At 37.7% G+C, this 21839-nt stretch overlaps 1 protein-coding gene across 5 annotated transcripts in view; it reads left to right on the forward strand.

Moving 5' to 3' along the window:
- Positions 1-21839, forward strand: part of PPP2R3A (protein phosphatase 2 regulatory subunit B''alpha) — a 255934-nt gene that overhangs the window by 24357 nt on the left and 209738 nt on the right. For 4 of the 5 annotated variants that reach the window (XM_066352130.1, XM_066352128.1, XM_066352132.1 and 1 more), the window contains exon 2: positions 6901-7080. The gene's annotated coding sequence lies outside the window, so the exon portion shown is untranslated. Of the gene's footprint in view, positions 1-4335; positions 4383-6900; positions 7081-21839 lie in introns of those variants that run through there. The other variant, XM_066352131.1, reaches the window with a different exon arrangement.

Below are 21839 nucleotides of genomic sequence, written 5' to 3' on the forward strand. Positions count from 1 at the left end.
CAAGTTAACCTGCTACAATTTCATGAATGGTAGTAAAAGACACAGACTTCTGGATTAAGGGGAAAGATGGTTTATTACTTACAGCAGTAGTGGTAGCCACAGAAGCAGTGTTTTTGTCCTGGTTCTCTGAGCCCAGTTACCTTCAAGGCAATGTGAAGAGGGCCCAATTACACCTGCACTCATTTAGAAAGGAAACCTGTCTGAGAGAACCCAAACCATTAATAATGAGCAGTAAGCATGCCTTCTCTTTGGTCCAGAGGGAACCATTACTTTATTATACTGGACAGTGACCCTATGCTTCAGAGGGAGACACTACCAAGTCTTCCAAGGCTGTTGCTATGCAAACATTCTTGAAAAGGTAGTCCAGAACTGTCATGTCATGTCATATCATATCGTATCATATATCACATCATACTACATCATGTCATATCACTGAATACTAAATGAGTCAGTGCCTCACTTACAATGTGTGCAAAAACATGAAAGACCCACCTGACCAGGCAGTGGCACAGTGGATAAAGCATCAACCTGTGACACTGAGGACCCAGGTTCCTGAGGTCTCTGGCTTGAGCACAGGCTCATCTGGTTTGAGCGTGGGATCATAGACATGACTCCATGGTCACTGGCTTGAGCAAGAGGTCACTGACTCAGCTGGAGCCCCCCAATCATGGCACATTTGAGAAAGCAATCAATGAACAACTAAAGTGCCGCAATAATGAGTTGATGCTTTTTATCTCTCTTCCTTTCTGTCTGTTCTTGTCTGTCCCTCCCTCCCTCTCTCTTTCTCTCTCTAAGAAAAAAAAAAGAAAAAGAAGCATGAGAGACCCATGGAGAATCGCCTCACAATTCCTCCCCCTCTGGCTATGTCTTCTCTGTCTCTGCTGATTCTTCTTTCCTTGCCCAAATTCTTGATCTGTGCTGTGCAATAGTGTATATACCACTAGCTACATGATTAAATTTTCAGTTATTCACTTACAATTGAATTGTCATATTTCAAGTACAGGTACTTAATAGCCACATGTGGATATTGGCTACCTCTTGAATGGTACAAATGCACAAATATTTCATCATTACAGGAAGTTCCATTAGACAGCACTACTCCACATATTTGAATATACCAGGGCTCAGCCTTTGCATGTTTCTGTTTGAATTCTTATACAGAGATATAGACTAGAATCTTATAGAAAAAGATTTATTATAAAGTAAACGTTTCTCTATATTTTTTTCTCTTTTTCCCTCATTTGGTGAGCTCATCTAGTCTCAAGGCTTTAAAATTATTCAAATTTGTGTCAGCCCAAATATCTTTCCTAAAGTCCAGACTCAATTCTCCAACATCATTCTGCACATCTTTACCTGAATGTCTAATAGCCATGTCAAAGGTAACATTCAAAACTATTGACCTTCCTTTCGGCCACAACTTCCTCAGCCACCAACAAATCGGTTCTTTCTGCTATCTTTCCTGTCTCAATTCATATCAATTCTCTTCTTCCAGTTCAAGCAAAAAAACAAAAGAACAGTTTTTAAAAAGCCAACCCTTAGAGCCATCCTTGATCTCCCTCTTTTTCACAAAACACACACATTGTCCCATTGGCTCTTATTTCAAAATATATTCAGAATCTAACTACTTCTCACCCTTCCCCTGCTGCCGCCTGATCCAAACCATCATCATCTTATTCCAGGCAAACTTAGTTTCCCTACTTCCGCTGTTGTTCCCTGTAGTCTGTTCTCATCACAGCAACCAGAAGGATCTTGTTAAAAAGTAATTCAGATGTCATTTCTCTACAAAATTCTTTCAATAGCTTCCCATCCCAAAGTCTAGTCACACTGCCATTCTCACCCTTGCTAAACATTCAAGACACAGTTTCACCTCAGAGCCTTTTGTCAGTGTTCCTTCCATCTGCTTCTCCCCCAGTGAACCCCACACTCATACTTTTTCTGTCTTGATACTGTCTTATTGAAGAGACCAGACTAATTGTCTTATAAAATGATTCATACCATGAATTTGTTTCCTCGTGGTATTGTTTAACTTATTTCACTATTGCATATTTTTCCTGTAACTGGATATTAGCTCTTAAAAGATTGATTAAAGGCAAATATTTTTGGCAAGAACATTCTATCAATGATACTTCAATTTTCATATTGCATCATATCAAGAGGTGCATATTATCTGATTGTCCCACCATTAGTGATGCTAAGTTTAATTAAGGTGTTAAGGTGGCAACTTTCAGATCCCTTCATTATAAATTTATGTTTTTACCTTTGTGATTAACAAAGAATCTGAAGGGTGAATGATTTTTTTTTAATCCTGTGATTTTCAGCTGTTGAACTCTGTTTTTTCAAATAAAATATTTTTTGGAGATCTAATATATAAAACAGATAAAAGCAGAGCTATTCTGGTTGCAGTGGGAAATGTCTAATATTGGCAGCTTCCAAGGGAACTCTGACAAGCACAGTTTGTAACTCCCAGGGCCAGGCCAAAGGACAGAGGCCCAGAGAGGCTACAAGAAGTCTTCAAGGCCACCTAGCATCTCACAGAGACTCAGTGCGCTTTCCATTAGAGCAAAATTTGGGGATCTCTATCACTTCCTTGGAAAGCTGTGGTTGTGGATTATCACTAAAATGACCCTTGGATTTTCCCTGGCAGTCCATCCACTGTTTTTAGTTGTCTGAGTGCTTTTTTTGACATTCTATCTGTTCTGCAGATGTGAAGATTTGAAATTACTTCATCTTTAGTGTGTGTTGGGTTGCAGTCTTTTTGTTTCCTTTTTGGAAATTTCTCTTCATCCACAAAGAATTCCAGATTCAGACATTATTCATCTTATGTCTGGAACACTAAAGTCTCAAGAGCTTCCACATGTCTTACCTCTTTCCACCTTTAGAACATTGAAAATGCTCCCCCAGCTAAAGTCAGTTTTGTCTTTGCTTGCTGCTCGATTCCTTTCTGTACCTTACATGCCATACAGCCTAATGTGCCTCGGTAGAGAATTGAGAAAGTTAATTTGGTATGTATACACAATGTATATAAGATAGAAGATGTAGATTTTTATTTTCATGGAAAGTAGAAAAAGAAGGTAATAAACTATAATTAAATCTCACTTTTGTTAAAAATATATATATAAAATAAATATTCACAAAAATCACCATGTCTGTATATGTATATTTAAAGTCAGAAAAGACATTTACAAAAATGTTCACGTTGATACTCTGTCTAGGTGTGATCTCTGCTTCTCTCTCTCTTTCTCCTTCTCCCCTGCCTCTCTCCTTCTTTCCTCTTCCCCTTCTCCCCCTCTCTCTCTCCCTCTTTCCTCTTCCCCTTCTCCCACTCTCTCTCTCCCTCTCCCTCCCTCTCTTTCTCTCTCTCTCACTCACAGCAGGCATGTAGTATTTCTACAGTCATTACTTTTATGTCAGGATTAAAAATAAACACCTTTGATCTGTCAAATCCGAGCTGCGTTGAAGGCAATCCCAGTCCCCTCCCCAGCTTTCTGCCATTTGTGCTATTCTTCGGGATTTTTTTCCTGTTGTCTTATCATCTCATTTAAGCAAATTTTCCCTTGACCATGCTCTATTTATATTACCCCAGGTTCCTGGTCATTTTCTAGAATTGCCCAGTTGGCTCCTAAGAGCCTCTCTGCTCGTTTGTACCAAAAGGATGTTAAAATCATGTTCTGAAAGTAACTGTCATTAGACCAGGCATGGCCAACATACAGCCCATGGCCGGATTCGGCCCACATAATGAGTTTATGTGGCCCGCGATTAAATTTTTAATATTCTCCACTACTTAAAAATCTCAGCTACTTAGAAGTGGAAGCGACTTTGATTATTGGAAATCGAGATATTTAAGAAGATAGGGATACGCGGAAAAGAATTCCACGTGTGACTAATCTAGGTTTAACTTCCAATAATTGGTCGAATGGATTAGCAATACTTCTTTATTTTTTAAAAAATTTCATTATAAAGATTTACAACTTTTGTACTCATCTGTACTCAATATGAACTGTTTGACGTTTAGTGGCAATGTGAAACCCACATTCTTTTAGGCGGATTTTGCCAGTGCACACCCAAGGTCAAACAATTCGTTATTTTTGTGGTCAAGTGTGCTGAATCAAGTGGCATTGTAGCATAGACAATAGCTGCAGTTGATAACTGAAAACGTGTCCAGGCTGTTTGTAAAACAAAATAATTGTTTTATTTGCAATATAACCCCTTCAAGCTCATTCTATTAATTAAATATTGTTTCAATTGATTGTGATACAATTTGGATATTTATACAGTATGTAATTATATTTTTATTAAAATATATATATATTTTTTCTTTTTCTACAGAGACAGAGAGAGTCAGAGAGAGGGATAGACAGGGACAGACAGACAGGAATGAAGAGGTGAGAAGCATCAATCATTAGTTTTTTGTTGCACGTTGCGACACCTTTAGTTGTTCATTGATTGCTTTCTAATACGTGCCTTGACCACAGGCCTTCAGCAGACTGAGTAACCCCTTGCTCGAGCCAGCGACCTTGGGCTCAAGCTGGTGAGCTTTTGCTCAAACCAGATGAGCCCTCGCTCAAGCTGGCAACCTTGGGGTCTTGAACCTGGGTCTTCCGCATCCCAGTCTGACGCTCTATCCACTGCTCCACCGCCCCGTCAGGCTAAAATATATTTTTATTAAAAATAATATTGTATATTAAAATTTTTTTCACTCACATTTATTCATAAACAGTACGTAATAAAATTTGTTTACTTAAACAAATCATTTTTATATTTAACATTTTTTAATTTTAATATTTCGTCCGGCCCATGAAAAACGCTTTCTTTCTAATCTGGCCCAGGGGGCAAAAACTGTTGGCCACACCTGCTCTAGACTGTGATCTCCAGCAGGCCCAGGAGGAGAATAGGTATCTGTTGAATGAGTCCATGTATTCTTTTTTTGTCTTATTTCATTTATCCCATAAGTCCCTCACAAGACAAGCTTTGCTTCTTTTCTATAATACCCCTAACATTTAGGTAGTTAATATAAATAAATGAATAAAGTCTTTCTTAAAATCCATAATTTACTTAATAAAAATAAATTTGAGTTCAGTTGTTAGCATTGGCCAGAATTTGTGCTTAGATAAAAGACATTCAGGCCCTGGCCGGTTGGCTCAGCGGTAGAGCGTCGGCCTGCCGTGCGGGGGACCCAGGTTCGATTCCCGGCCAGGGCACATAGGAGAAGCGCCCATTTGCTTCTCCACCCCCACCCCCTCCTTCCTCTCTGTCTCTCTCTTCCCCTCCCGCAGCCAAGGCTCCATTGGAGCAAAGATGGCCCGGGCACTGGGGATGGCTCCTTGGCCTCTGCCCCAGGCACTAGAGTGGCTCTGGTCTCGGCAGAGCGACGCCCCAGAGGGGCAGAGCATCACCCCCTGATGGGCAGAGCCTCGCCCCTGGTGGGCGTGCGGGGTGGATCCCGGTCGGGTGCATGCGGGAGTCTGTCTGACTGTCTCTCCCCGTTTCCAGCTTCAGAAAAAGAAAAGAAAGAAAAAAAAAAAAAAAGACATTCAGATCCTGCTCATAGATTTATGATCATGGCTTAGTCACTTAAGCCTCTGAGCTGCCTTCTTCTGTAGCCTCATTGATTCTTTTCTGGACTCTACAGAGCCCTTCTACCTAGATTATCTACCTAGCTTTAAACCTTGCTCCCCCCACTTCTGTCTGTCCTTTGCCTACAGTGTAACTCTGACCTCATCCCCTCCTTCCTCCATTGAAACCTCTCAGGGGCTCTCTGATGCTTTGTTGCCTCTGTACCCCCCTTTCAAGTGTAGCTCCTAGAAGCCTCTCTTCACACTTGACACTGGAATAATACCAAACTCCTGATAGCTCCTCACATCACATGCCACCCCTTGCTTTGCTCCCTTTGTCCACAAGTCATTTTCCCTTTCTTCTTGCAGCCAACTACTTCTGCTTGACTCCAGGACTGGGTTCAGGAGTCCTGCTTTCTGGAATGTTTTTCTTGATATAAAGGTTAGGTATCTTCTTTCTCTGTCTATTCACATTGAAACTGCTTTGAAGCAAAATCATAGATTATAGTTCCTCGTCTTGAAAAGAACCTGACTTGGAACGGCACTCAAAAGTTTATTAAACTGGTCCGTGGCCAGTTGGTTCAGTGGTAGAGAGTGTCGGCCTGGCATGCAGGAGTTCCGGGTTCGATTCCTGGCCAGGGCACACAGGAGAAGCACTCATCTGCTTCTCCAGCCCTCCACCTCTCCTTCCTCTCTGTCTCTCTCTTCCCCTCCCGCAGCCAAGGCTCCATTGGAACAAAGTTGGCCCAAGTGCTGAGGATGGCTCCATGGCCTCCGCCTCAGGCGCTAGAATGGCTCCGGTTGCAACAGAGCAATGCCCCAGATGAGCAGAGCATCGAGAGGGCATGCCGGGTGGATCCTGGTCAGGCATATGCGGGAGACTGCCTCTCTGCCTCCCTGCTTCTCACTTCAGAAAAAAAATACAAAAAAAAAAGTTTATTAAACTGTATTGTATATATGTTCTTCTAAACTGTCTAAATGATTTTTATAATAGAATGTAGTTTGATTTTTATATGATCTCCTCCCAAATAGAAAAAGACTTAGAAAAAGAAAATAGGAGTTAAGTTAAATTACTACCAGCAGAAGGATAACTATTGTTATTTTGGTATGTAATAATAAATAAAATCTTTTTAATTATAAAATGGTAAAAGCTTAACCCCCAAATTTTTCTTTCAGAGTCAGTACTCAGGGAAACCAGTAGCTCTGCAAATTACATGCATTAAAAATTAATAGCCAGTTCATTGTGGTTCCCACATCAGGTAATAATTCAAAATAGTTCTCTGGTAAAATACAGTTTTTTTACTAATTCTAACCAAGAAAAAATTTTTGCTTTTCTCATGTTCCCTAGACTCCAAGCCATCTTTTATCCCGTTTTTCCATAAGAGGTGAAATCCCAGGGAGCAAAGTGACTGGACCAGCTTACCCAGCAGTCAGAACAGCAGCTGAAGCAAGGATAGCACTCCTGACTGCCCACCTGGTGCTTTGTCGCAGCCCCATTTCCTGCTTCTCCACTGGAGGGAAAAGAAAAGTAAGTTTGTTTGTTTTTTAATTTATTAATTTTAATGCAGTGACATTGATAAATCAGGGTACATATGTTCAGAGAAAACATCTCCAGATTATTTTGACATTTGATTATGCTGCATACCCCTCACCCAAAGTCAAATTGTCTTCCGTCAACTTCTATCTGGTTTTCTTTGTGCCCCTCCCCTCCCCCCACCCCCTCTCTCTCCTTCCTCGCCCCCTCCCCCCCCACACACTCCACCCCCTGTTACCATCACATTCTTGTCCATGTCTCTGAGTCTCATTTTTATGTCCCATCCATGTATGGGTTCATATAGTTCTTAGTTTTTTTCTGATTTACTTATGTCACTCCGTATAATGTTATCAAGGTCCATCCATATTATTGTAAATGATCCAATGTCATCATTTCTTATGGCTGAGTAGTATTCCATAGTATATATGTACCAAAGCTTTTTAATCCACTCGTCCTCTGACAGACACTTGGGCTGTTTCCAGATCTTTGCTATTGTGAACAATGCTGCCATAAACATGGGGGTGCATTTCTCCTTTTGGAAAAGTTCTATGGTGTTCTTGGGGTATATTCCTAAAAGTGGGATAGCTGGGTCAAAAGGCAGTTCGATTCTCTATATTTTGAGGAATCTCCGTACTGTTTTCCACAGTGGCTGCACCAGTCTGCATTCCCACCAGCAGTGCAGGAGGGGTTCCCTTTTCTCCACATCCTGGCCAGCACTTACTCTGTGTTGTTTTGTTGATGAGCGCCATTCTGACTGGTGTGAGGTGATACCTCATTGTGGTTTTAATTTGCACTTCTGTAATGATTAGTGATGTTGAGCATTTTTCATATGCCTGTTGGCCATCTGTATGTCCTCTTTGGAGAAGTGTGTATTCATTACTTTTACCCATTTTTGATTGGGTTGTTTGTATTTCTGATATTGAGATTTACAAGTTCTTTATAAATTTTGGTTATTAACCCCTTATCAGACGTACTGTCAAATATGTTCTCCCATTGTGTAGTTTGTCTTGTTATTCTGTTCTTATTGTCTTTGGCTGTGCAAAAGCTTTTTAGTTTGATATAGTCCCATTTGTTTATACTGTCTTTTATTTCACTTGCCCGTGGAGATAAATCAGCAAATATATCGCTGCAAAAGATGTCAGAGAGCTTACTGCCTATGTTTTCTTCTAAGATGCTTATGGTTTCACAGCTTACATTTAAGTCTTTTATCTATTTTGAGTTTATTTTTGTGAATGGTGTAAGTTGGTGGTCTAGTTTCATTTTTTTGCAGGTTGCTGTCCAATTTTCCCAATACCATTTGTTAAAGAGGCTGTCTTTACTCCATTGTATGCCCTTACCTCCTTTGTCAAATATCAGTTGTCCATAGAGCTGTGGGTTTATTTCTGGGTTCTCTGTTCTGTTCCATTGATCTATGTGCCTGTTCTTATGCCAGTACCAGGCTGTTTTGAGTACAATGGCCTTGTAGTATAACTTGATATCAGGAAGTGTTATACCTCCCCCTTTATTCTTCTTTTTTAAGATTGCTGAGGCTATTCGTGTTCTCTTTTGGTTCCATATAAATTTTTGGAATATGTGATCTATATCTTTAAAGTATATCATTGGTATTTTAATTGGTATTGCATTAAATTTACAAATTTCTTTGGGTAATATAGACATTTTAATGATGTTTATTCTTCCTAACCATGAGCACGGTATGTGCTTCCACTTGTTTGTATCTTCCTTGTTTCTTTTATCAATGTTTTATAATTTTTCGAGTACAAGTCTTTAGTCTCCTTGGTTAAATGTACTCCTAGGTACTTTATTTTTTTGGTTGTAATAGTGAAGGGGATTGTTTCCTTAATTTCTCTTTCTGACAGTTCATTGTTAGTGTATAAAAATGCCTCTGATTTCTGAGTATTAATTTTATATCCTGCCACTTTGCTGAATTCATTTATCAGGTCCAGTAGTTTTTTGACTGAGACTTTAGGGTTTTCTATATACAATATTATATCATCTGCAAATAGTGATAGTTTTACTTCTTCTTTTCCAACTTGAATACCTTTTATTTCTCTTTCTTGTCTGATTGCTGTGGCTAGGACTTCCAGAACTATGTTGAATAAGAGTGGTGAAAGGGAGCACCCCTGCCTTCTTCCTGATCTTAAGGGGATTGCTTTTAATTTTTGTCCATTGAGTATGATGTTGGCTGTAGGTTTGTCATAGATGGCTTTTATCATGTTGAGGTATGTTCCCCGTAATCCCATTTTGTTGAGAGTTTTGATCATGAATAGGTGCTAGATTTTATCAAATATCTTTTCTGCATCTATTGAAATTATCATGTGGTTTTTCTCCTTCCTTTTGTTTATGTGATGAATCACATTGATTGATTTGCAAATATTGTACCAGCCTTGCCTCCCCAGAATAAATCCCACTTGATCATGGTGTATGATTTTTTCCATATATTGTTGGATCCAGTTTGCTAATATTTTGTTGAGGATTTCATATCTATATTCATCAGGGATATTGGCCTATAATTTTCTTTCTTTGTGTTGTCTTTGCCTGGTTTTGGAATCAGAATTATACTCACCTCATAAAAGGAGCTTGGAAGTCTTCCTTCCTCTTGAATTTTTTGAAATAGCTTGAGAAGGATAGGAATTAGTTCTTCTTTGAATATTTGGTAGAATTCACTTGTGAAGCCATCTGGCCCAGGTCTTTTCTTTGTTGGGAGTTTTTTGATAACTGTTTTGATCTCATTTGTTGTAATTGGTCTGTTTAGGTTTTCTGATTCTCCCAGATTGAGTTTTGGAAGATTATATGTTTCAAGGAATTTGTTCATTTCATCTAGGTTGTCTAGTTTTTTGGCATACAGTTCTTCATAGTATTTTCTTACAATATTTTGTATTTCTGTTGAGTCAGTTGTTATTTCTCCACTCTCATTTCTAACTTTATTTATTTGAGTCTTCTCTCTTTTTTTCTTGGTGAGTCTAGTTAAAGGTTCATCGATCTTGTTTACCTTTTCAAAGAACCAGCTCCTGGTTTCATTGATCCTCTGTATTGTTTCTTTAGCCTCTATATCATTTATTTCTGCTCTGATCTTTATTATTTCCTTCCTTCCACTACATTTGGGCTTTACTTGCTGTTCTTTTTTTATTTCTTTTAGATAAGTTGTTTATTTGAGCTTTTTCTAGCTTCTTAAAGTGTGCCTGTAGTGCTGTGAACTTCCCTCTCAGTACTGCTTTTGCTGTGTCCCATAAATTTTGAGTTGTATGCTCATTATCATTCGTTTCTAGGAATTTTTTTATTTCTTCCTTGATCTCATTCTTAATCCATTCATTATTTAACAACCTGCTATTTAGTTTCCATGTGTTTGAGAATTTTTGAGCTTTCCTGTTGTGGTTGATTTCTAGTTTCATGCCATTGTGATCAGAGAAAGTGCTTGATATGATTTTAATCTTCTTAAACTTGTTGAGACCACTTTTGTGCCCTAACATGTGGTCTATCCTAGAGAATGTACCATAAGCACTTGAAAAGAATGTATATTCTGCTGCTTTAGGATGAAAGGTTCTGAAGATATCTATTAAATTGAGTTGATCTAGTGTGTCCTTTAAGTCTGCTATTTTTTTGTTAATTTTCTTCTTGAGGATCTATCTAGCGATGTCAGTGGGGTATTAAAACCCCCTATTATTATAGTATTGCTGTTGATCTTGCCCTTTATATCCATCAAAGTCTGCTTTATATATTTAGGTGCTCCTATATTAGGTGCGTAGATATTTATAATAGTTATATCTTCCTGTTGCATCGCGCCCTTTATCATTATGTAGTGGCCTTCTTTATCTCTTACTATATTCTTTGTTTTAAAGTCCATTTTGTCTGATATAAGTATTGCTACCCCAGCTTTTTTTTTCATTTCCATTTTCATGAAATGTTTTTTTCCATCCTTTTACCTTTAGTCTTATGTGCATCTTTTGTTTTAAGGTGTGTCTCTTGTAGACAGCATATGTACAGGTCCTGTTTTCTTATCCACGCAACTACCCTATGTCTTTTGATTGGATCAGTTAATCCATTTACATTTAAGGTTATTATTGATATGTAGTTAATTGCCATTTTATTCTTTAAAGCTGTATTCCTCTTTTGCTATATTCTTTTCCCACTTTGATCTGTTTCCACCATGCCCCTTAACATTTTCTGCAGCATTGGTTTGGTTGTAGTAAATTCCTTGAGTTGTTTTTTTTTGTCTTAAAGCTTTTTATTTTTCCTTCAATTTTAAATGATAGCCTTGCTAGATAAAGTAGTCTTGGTTGTAGGTTCTTGTTCTGCATTACTTTGAATATTTCTTGCCATTCCCTTCTGACCTCAAGTGTTTCTGTTGAGAAGTCTGATGTCATCCTTATGGGAGCTCCTTTGTAGGTGATAGCCTTTTTTTCTCTTGTCCATGTCTCTGAGTCTCATTTTTATGTCCCATCTATGTATGGATTCAAATAGTTCTTAGTTTTTTCTGATTTACTTATTTCACTCAGTATAATGTTATCAAAGTCCATCCATGTTAATGTAAATGATCCAATGTCATCATTTCTTATCGCTGAGTAGTATTCCATAGTATGTATGTACCAAAGCTTTTTTTTTTTTTTTTTTTTTGTATTTTTCTGAAGCTGCAAACAGGGAGGCAGTCAGACAGACTCCGCATGCGCCCAACCGGGATCCACCCGGCACGCCCACCAGGGGGCGATGTTCTGCCTATCTGGGGCGTCGCGACCAGAGCCACTCTAGCGCCTGGGGCAGAGGCCAAGGAGCCATCCCCAGCGCCTGGGCCATCTTTTGCTCCAATGGAGCTTCGGCTGCGGGAGGGGAAGAGAGAAACAGAGAGGAAGGAGAGGGGGAAGGGTGGAGATGCAGATGGGTGCTTCTCCTGTGTGCCCTGGCCGGGAATCGAACTCGGAACTTCCTCATGCCAGGCCGACGCTGTACCACTGAGCCAACCGGCCAGGGTCTACCAAAGCTTTTTAATCCACTCATCCACTGATGGACACTTGGGCTGTTTCCAGATCTTCACTATTGTGAACAATGCTGCCATATACATGGGGTGCATTTCTCCTTTTGGAACAGTTCTTTGGTGTTCTTAGGCCAATAAGCATACAAAAAAATGCTCAACATCACTAATCATTAGAGAAATGCAAATTAAAGCCACAATGAGATATCACCTCACACCAGCCAGAATGGTGCTCATCAACAAAACAACACAGAATAAGAGCTGGCGAGGATGTGGAGAAAAGGGAACCCTCTTGCACTGCTGGTGGGAATGCAGACTGGTGCAGCCACTGGAAAACAGTATGGAGATTCCTCAAAGAATTAAAAATCAAACTGCCTTTTTAAGGAAATCAAACTCCCACTTTTAAGAAAAGTAAGTTTTTAAGCACTTCTTAATTTCCATAAGCTCAAATCAGGCCAGTCAATGAGATGTTCTTACTTTACTACTTTTAGTCTCACTAAGACTAAATAAGCCCTAAACCTAAAAGCCTTAATAGTTCTTTCATCTTCAAGTATAAAATTTCTTTGTGATCAGAAAAATCTTCCATTCTAAGAAATTTCTTGTTTTCTCAAGTAATTTTGAAATAAATACAACAAATAACATATTCCAGGTCTCCTTTCTTTCCCTTCAAGCAGTTCTGTGGTATATATTTCTGTATTCCTCTAAATTGTTCTCTTGGGATTAGTTTCCATACTGAGTCATCTACCAAACAGTGCCTGTGTTTTCCAGGCAAACTAATAGTTTTATTATTCCTAAATGACTCATTAGTTCTGAATCATCACACCTTGGGTACTCTGTTAAATAAAAAGCTTTTAGTCATTTTTCTACAATTTTACTCTTCCTAGTCTTCAAATGTCCCATCTAAGTGACATGGATATTCACCCAATTTTCTCTTGCGTCCATAAGATTTATGTTGATCATTTTCTTCTGGAATCCTTTCATCAATTGAGAAGTTCTTTACTTCATACTTTCTGTTCCAGATGTTTCCTGAATTAGAACACACAAATAGCAACATAAAAAATAGTGTAACACCATTCTCTATTTTCCATCATTATATTTATGTTCTTTAAGGTTTTATTAACTCTCCAAATTTCTCCATGAAATTAGGGAGAAATGCCTATAAAAGAAAACTGTAGCTCTTGATTATTGGTAAACATAGTCTTTTGAATTCAGTATGTTGAAAGAATGAAACATTTTCACCCCTTGACTTCCATGCCGTATTTGGCTGGTTTACTTCCTGCCCTTTGAAAATTAATTCCCTGTCTCATTCCTGGCATCCTTCTCACCCCATACATGCCAGCCTTCCTCAGAATTTTGTCCTTGACCCTTTTCTCATGCTATGTATGTTCAGTCTTGCCCACTCTTGTGCCTTTAAAACCCCTATCTGGTGCTTATTCCAGACCTTTATTTTCTACTACTCTCGCTTCAGTGCCACACATCTGTCTGTGTGAGGAGACCCATCAACACAACCTATGCCCAAAGCTGAATTCATCTCCCCTAAGCCTTTGTCCCCAGCCTTAGCACACAATAATCAGGCCCAACCTTATCAACACATTTTTAATTTTTAAAATCTGTTACTAATGTTATATATTAAATCTCATATTTAAAGTGTCAGTGCTTAAAAGGCTTTTTAAAAACTAACAGTTTCAAAGTTTTTACTCCCAATTAGACTGCTCCTCAGAGACAACCAATGTCAATTTTTTTTAGCTCTCTTTTCCATTATTTACCTCCATTTTTATAAATGCATACGTTTTGCAAATTCATTGTTCATAAATTTAAACACTAAGTCTTCCTGATATGAATTTCAGTTCTCTCACTCCTATTCTACCACATTAACAAAATAAAGGGTAAAAAATATATGGTCATCTCAATAGATACAGAATAAGTATTTGACAAAATTAAACAACCATATGAGATTTTTAAAAACTCAACAAACAAGAAGTAGAGGAGAACTTTCTCAATTTAATAAAGGGTATCTACCAAAAAGACCTACAGTTATCATTATACTTTATGGTGAAAGACTGAGTACTTTTCCCCAAAGATCAGGTACAAAGCAGGAATTTTGCAGCTCACCACTTCTTTTCACTATTGTTCTGGAGATCCTAGTCAGTATAATAGTCAGTAAGGCAGTAAATGTTAGAGGGAAAAACTGAAACTGTCTCTGTTCTTAGACAACATGATCATATAAAATAATCCCAAGGTATTTACCAAAAAAAAAAAAGAGAGAAAAATACTAAGTAAGTGAATTTAGCAAAGTGGAAAACGCAAGAGCAATATATGTAAAGCAACAAATAAAATGGAAAATGAAATTAAAATAACATTACCATTTGCATTAGCAACAAAAAACCTAAAATGCTTGGGAGTAAATTTAGTGAAAGGTCTACAAACACTGCTGAGAAAAATCAAAGAGCATCTGAATAAATATAAACATACACTATGTTCATAGATTGCATGGATTAGAGACTTAATATTGTTAAGATCTCTATTACTGACCCTGGCCAGTTGGCTCAGCAGTAGAGCATCACCCAGCGTGTTGATGTCCCAGGTTCTATTCTAGTCAGGACACACAGGAGAAGTGACCATCTGATTCTCCACTCCTCCCCCTCTCCTCTTACTATGGCTCCATGGCTTTGCCTCAGGTGCTAAAATAGCTCGGTTGCCGAGCAACAGAGCAGTGGCCTCAGATGAGCAGAGCATTGCCCCATAGGGGGCTTGCAGGGTGCATCCTGGTTGGGGCACATGCGAGAGTCTGTCTCTTTGCCTCCTCACTTCTCACTTAAGAAAAATAAATTTCTTTTTTGGGGGGGCAGAGAGAGAGACAGAGACAGATAAGGACAGACGGACAGGAAGGGAGAGAGATGAGAAGCATCAGCTCCTCATGATTGCAGCTGTTTAGTCTCCTTAGTTGTTCATTGTTTGCTTTCTCATATGTTCCTTGATGATGGGGCTACAGCAGAGCGAGTGACCCCTTGCTCAAGCCAGTGACCTTGGGCTCAAGCCAGGGACCATGGGGTCATGTCTATGATCCCATGCTCAAGCCAGTAACCCCGCAGTCAAGCTGGTAACCTCAGGGTTTCAAACCTGGGCCCTCTACATCCAAGTCCAATGCTCTATCCACTGCGCCACTGCCTGGTCAGGCAAATAAAAAAAATTTTAATTAAAAATAAAATCTCTATTATCACCAAATGGAGATTAAAGTCATTGAAATTCTAGTCAAAATCCCAGGAAGATTATTGGTGTCTGTATATAAAAACAAAAGAGTAGAGAATGTATAAATAAACTCATATATATGGCCATTTCTTTTTCAGCAAAGGATCTAACATAACTCAGTGGACACAGTCTTTTGAACAAATAAGTGGTGCTGGATAATCTTCAAATTCAGCCTTATACCATTCATAAAAATTAATTTAAAATAGATCACAGAGATGAACGTTAAGAATTGGAACTATAGAACTACCCCTACACACACACAAAAGAAACCTTAAGAGAAAAATCTTCATGACTTTGGCATAAGCAAAGATTTTTTTTTATAATAATTTTATTTTTTTAATGGGGTGACATCAATAAATCAGGTTACATATATTCAAAGATAACAAGTCCAGGTTATCTTGTCGTTCAATTATGTTGCATACCCATCACCCAAAGTCACATTGTCCTCTGTCACCTTCTATCTTGTTTTCTTTGTGCCCCTCCCCCTTTCCCTCTCCTATTCCCCCCCCCCCCCCCCGTAACCACCACACTCTTATCAATGTCTCTTAGTTTCACTTTTATGTCCCACCTACCTATGGAATAATGCAGTTCCTGGTTTTTTCTGATTTACTTATTTCGCTTCGTATCATGTTATCAAGATCCCACCATTTTGCTGTAAATGTTCCGATGTCATCATTTCTTATGGCTGAGTAGTATTCCATAGTGTATATGTGCCACATCTTCTTTATCCAGTCATCTATTGACGGGATTTTTGGTTGTTTCCATGTCCTGGCCACTGTGAACAATGCTGCAGTGAACATGGGGCTACATGTGTCTTTACGTATCAATGTTTCTGAGTTTTGGGGGTATATACCCAGTAGAGGAATTGCTGGGTCATAAGGTAGTTCTATTTTCAGTTTTTTGAGGAACCACCATACTTTCTTCCATAATGGTTGTACTACTTTACATTCCTACCAACAGTGTATGAGGGTTCCTTTTTCTCCACAGCCTCTCCAACATTTGCTATTACCTGTCTTGCTAATAATAGCTAATCGAACAGGTGTGAGGTGGTATCTCATTGCAGTTTTGATTTGCATTTCTCTAATAGCTAAAGAAGATGAGCATCTTTTCATATATCTGTTGGCCATTTGTATTTCTTCCTGGGAGAAGTGTCTGTTCATATCCTCTTCCCATTTTTTTATTGGATTGTTTGTTTGTTGTTGAGTTTTATGAGTTCTTTGTATATTTTGGATATTAGGCCCTTATCTGAGCTGTTGTTTGAAAATATCATTTCCCATTTAGTTGGCTGTCTGTTTATTTTGTTATCAGTTTCTCTTGCTGAGCAAAAACTTCTTAGTCTGATGTAGTCCCATTCATTAATTTTTGCCTTCACTTCTCTTGCCTGTGGAGTCAAATTCATAAAATGCTCTTTAAAACCCAGGTCCATGAGTTGAGTACCTATGTCTTCTTCTATGTACTTAATTGTTTCAGGTCTTATGTTTAGATCTTTGATCCATTTTGAGTTAATTTTTGTACAGGGGGACAAACTGTAGTCCAGTTTCATTCTTTTGCATGTGGCTTTCCAGTTTTCCCAGCACCATTTATTGAAGAGGCTTTCTTTTCTCCATTGTGTGTTGTTGGCCCCTTTATCAAAAATTATTTGACTATATATATGTGGTTTTATTTCTGGACTTTCTATTCTGTTCCATTGGTCTGAGTGTCTCTTTTTCTGCCAATACCATGCTGTTTTGATTGTCGTGGCCCTATAATATAGTTTGAAGTCAGGTATTGTAATGCCCCCAGCTTCATTCTTTTTCTTTAGGATTGCTTTGGCTATTCGGGGTTTTTTATAGTTCCATATAAATCTGATGATTTTTGGCTCTATTTCTTTAAAAAATGTCATTGGAAGTTTGATGGGAATTGCATTAAATTTGTATATTGCTTTGGGTAATATGGCCATCTTGATTATATTTATTCTTCCTAGCCAAGAACAAGGTATATTCTTCCATCTCATTATATCTTTTTCGATTTCCCTTAACAATGGTTTATAGTTTTCATTATATAAGTCCTTTACATTCTTCGTTATGTTTATTCCTAAGTATTTTATTTTTTTGTTGCAATCGTGAAGGGGATTATTCTTTTGAGTTCCTTCTCAGTTGTTTCATTGTTGGCATATAGAAAGGCTATTGACTTCTGTATGTTAATTTTGTATCCTGCGACCTTACTGTATTGGCTTATTGTTTCTAGTAGTCTTTTTGTGGATTCTTTGGGGGTTTTGATGTATAGGATCATATCATCTGCAAAAAGTGATACCTTTACTTCTTCTTTTCCGATATGGATGCCTTTTATTTCTTTTTCTTGTCTGATTGCTCTGGCTAGACCCTCTAGTACCACATTAAATAAGAGTGGAGAGAGTGGACAACCCTGTCTTGTTCCTGATTTAAGGGGGAAAGCCTTCAGTTTTGTGCCATTTAATATGATGTTAGCTGATGGTTTATCATATATGGCCTTTATCATGTTGAGATATTTTCCTTCTATACCCATTTTGTTGAGAGTCTTAAACATAAAATTGTGTTGTATTTTATCAAAAGCCTTTTCTGCATCTATTGATAAGATCATGTGGTTTTTGTTCTTTGTTTTGTTGATATGGTGTATTACGTTAACCGTTTTACGTATGTTGAACCATCGTTGAGATTCTGGGATGAATCCCACTTGATCATGATGTATTATCTTTGTAATATGTTGTTGTATTCGATTTCCTAGTATTTTGTTTAGTATTTTAGCATCTGTATTCATTAGAGATATTGGTCTGTAGTTTTCTTTTTTTGTGCAGTCCTTGCCTGGTTTTGGTATGAGGGTTATGTTGGCCTCATAAAATGTGTTTGGAAGTATTGCTTCTTCTTCAATTTTTTGGAAGACTTTCAGTAGAATAGGAACCAAGTCTTCTTTGAATGTTTGATAAAATTCGCTGGTATAGCCGTCAGGGCCTGGACTTTTATTTTTGGGGAGGTTTTTTAATGGTTTTTTCTATTTCTTCTCTACTAATAGGTCTGTTTAGACTTTCTGCTGCTTCTTGACTCAGTCTAGGAAGGTTGTATTGTTCTAGGAATTTATCCATTTCTTCTAGGTTGTTGAATTTAGTGTCATAAAGTTTTTCATAGTATTCTACAATAATTCTTTGTATATCTACGGTGTCCGTGGTGATTTCTCCTCTTTCATTTTGGATTTTGTTTATATGAGTTCTTTCTCTTTTTTCCTTGGTAAGTCTTGCCAAGGGTTTGTCAGTTTTGTTGATCTTTTCAAAGAACCAGCTCCTTGTTCTATTAATTTTTTCTATAGTTTTTCTGTTCTCTATTTCATTTATTTCTGCTCTGATTTTTATTATCTCCTTTCTTCGGCTGGTTTTGGGTTGTCTTTGTTCTTCTTTTTCTAGTTCCTTAAGGTGTGAATTTAAGTGGTTACTTGGGCTCTCTCTTGTTTGTTCATATATGCCTGAAGTGATATGAACTTCCCTCTTATCACTGCTTTTGCTGCATCCCATAGATTCTGATATGTCGTATTGTCATTTTCATTAGTCTGTATATATCTTTTGATCTCTGCACTTATTTCTTCTTTGACCCATTCATTTTTTAAAAGTATGTTGTTTAGTTTCCACATTTTTGTGGGACTTTTTTCCTCTTTTTTGCAATTGAATTCTAGTTTCAAGGCTTTATGATCAGAAAATATGCTTGGTACAACTTCGATTTTTCTGAATTTGCTGATGTTGTTTTTGTGGCCCAACATATGGTCAATTCTTGAGAATGATCCATGTACACTGGAGAAAAATGTATACTCAATCACTTTGGGATGAAATGTCCTGTAGATGTCTATCATATCCAGGTGCTCTAGTGTTTTGTTTAAGGCCACTATGTCTTTGTTGATTCTCTGTTTGGATGACCGGTCTAGAGCCGTCAGCGGTGTATTGAGGTCTCCAAGTATGATTGTATTTTTGTCAGTTTTTGTTTTAAGATCAATAAGTAGCTGTCTTATATATTTTGGTGCCCCTTAGTTTGGTGCATATATATTAAGAATTGTCATGTCTTCTTGATTCAGTGTCCCCTTAGCCATTATGAAATGGCCATTTTTGTCTCTGAGTACTTTTCCTGTCTTGTAGTCAGCATTATCCGATATGACTATTGCTACACCTGCTTTTTTTTTGGATGTTATTTGCTTGGAGTATTGTTTTCCAGCCTTTCACTTTGAATTTGTTTTTATCCTTGTTACTTAGATGAGTTTCCTGTAGGCAGCATACAGTTGGATTTTCTTTTTTAATCCATTCTGCTACTCTGTGTCTTTTTATTGGTGAGTTTAATCCGTTTACATTTAGTGTAATTATTGACACTTGTGAGTTCCCTATTGCCATTTTATATATTGCTTTCTGTTAGTTTTGTGTCTTGTTTGATCCTTCTCTTTCGTTTTTCTCTCTTTTGGTTTTATTTGGTTGTATTCCATACATCTTTCCTCTGTTGCTATCTTTTTTATCTCATGTGCTTCTGTGGTGGTTTTTTCAATGGTGGTTACCTTTGAGTAATGAAAAGGGTCCCTACCCTGTTTATTGTAGCGAACTATTTTGTGAGTACTTTTGCACTCCATCGTCCTTTGCTACTGTTAATCTCCATCTTCTCCCCCCCTTTCTTTTTGTTGTTGTCACAGTTTAAATTTGGTTTTATTGTGTTCTTCTTGGAGCTTTTACTTGTGGCTCTGTTTTTTTTTGTTCTTTGTATCTGATTGGAGAACCCCCTTTAGTAATTCCTGGAGTGGGGGTTTTCCGATGATAAATTCCCTCATCTTTTCTGTATCTGTGAATGTTTTTATTTCTCCTTCATATTTGAAGGATAGCTTTGATGGGTATAGTATTCGTGGCTGAAAGTTCCTCTCTTTCAGGACTTTAAATATTGGGGTCCACTCTCTTCTAGCTTGTAGAGTTTCTGCTGAGAAATCTGATGATAATCTAATGGGCCTTCCTTTATATGTTGTATTCTTCTTTTCCCTGGCTGCCTTGAGAATTTTTTCTTTGCTGTTGGTTTGTGTCAATTTCATTATGATATGCCTTGGAGTAGGTTTGTTGGGGTTAAGAAAATTCGGAGTTCTGTTTGCTTCTTGAACTTGAGGCTTTAGTTCTTTCCACAGGCTTGGGAAGTTCTCATCTATTATTTGTTTGAGTATGTCCGCCATTCCATTTTCTCTCTCTTCTCCCTCTGATATACCTATTATTCTTATGTTATTCTTTCTGATGGAGTCAGATAATTCTTGTAGGGCTATCTCATTTTTTTAAATTTTTGAGTCTCTTTCTTCTTCTCTCTGTTGTGCCTCAAGTTGCTTGTCTTCTATTTCACTAATCCTCTCTTCTATCTGACCTGTTCTATTAGCTAAGCTTGTTACTTCGTTTTTCAGCTTGTGAATTGAGTTTTTCATCTCTGTTTGATTTGTTTTTATAGTTTCAATTTTCTTGGACATAAATTCTTTGTGTTCATTGAGTTGTTTTCTGAGCTCCCTAAATTGCCTTTCTGTGTTTTCTTGTATATCTCGGAGGATTTTTAGGATTTCTATCTTGAATTCTCTGTCATTTAGCTCCAAGGTTTCCAATATATTAAATTTTTTCTCCATAGATTTTTCCTCATCTAGCTGTGTTACCTCTCTTTCTTTTGTATCCATGATATTCGATTTTCTCTTCCTTAATGGCATCTGAGGGTGGTTTTGTTGATAGTATTAATGATATTTAATAAAGAATAAAAAGTTAAAAAAATAAAAAATCGAAGAGTTGTTTTTTTAAAAAAATTAAGAAAAATAAAATAAAAATTTTAAAAAAAGGAAATTATTCCCCCCCTCCTTTTTTCCTCTCCTCTCCTCTCCCCTCTTTCTTGAGAAAATCTTGTGGTGAACTGTGAATTATAACAATGCCTGTAATGGAGGGCCTGAATTGGGGAAAAGTAATAAAGGGGCAAAAAAAAGAAAAAAAGAAAAAAAAAGAAAAAAGAAGGGGGTATGGACCCACAAAAAGCAAATAAGGAAGAAATTTGGGTCAAGAATAAAATGATTTGCTTTTAGGTGTTGGTTGACTAAGAGTTATGATGAGAGGAATAAGAGGAAAACAGAAAAATGGGGGGACAAATTAAAAAATTACTATTGTAGTTAGTGGAACAAGAACTAGATAAAATGGAGAGCCAGGGATGGGAGCACTGCTAGTGAGTTAAAAAGGTGAAGTAAAAAACCCCCAAAATGCCACAAACATAAGTTTGAGTCCCAGATAAGATAATTTGTTTGTTATTGAGGTTTGAATGAGAGGAGATGTAAAGGAGAAAGGAAGAAACTAATATAGAGGGAGAAAAGAAAGAGAGAGAGAGAAAAAAAGATGGAACCACTAAAAGAAGAAAAAAGAGAAGAGTGAGAGAGAGAGAGAGAGAGTTAAGGGTTTTGGAGTGCAACCCTCATAGAGAGAAAGGAAGAGGAGAGAAAAGATAATGGGAGATGTAACACTTATGGGTAGTGTAGTTCAAGGAGAGGAGAGAGTAAGACCGGCAGA

This window comes from Saccopteryx leptura, chromosome 10, assembly GCF_036850995.1.
Source record: "Saccopteryx leptura isolate mSacLep1 chromosome 10, mSacLep1_pri_phased_curated, whole genome shotgun sequence".
Lineage (NCBI taxonomy): Eukaryota > Metazoa > Chordata > Mammalia > Chiroptera > Emballonuridae > Saccopteryx > Saccopteryx leptura.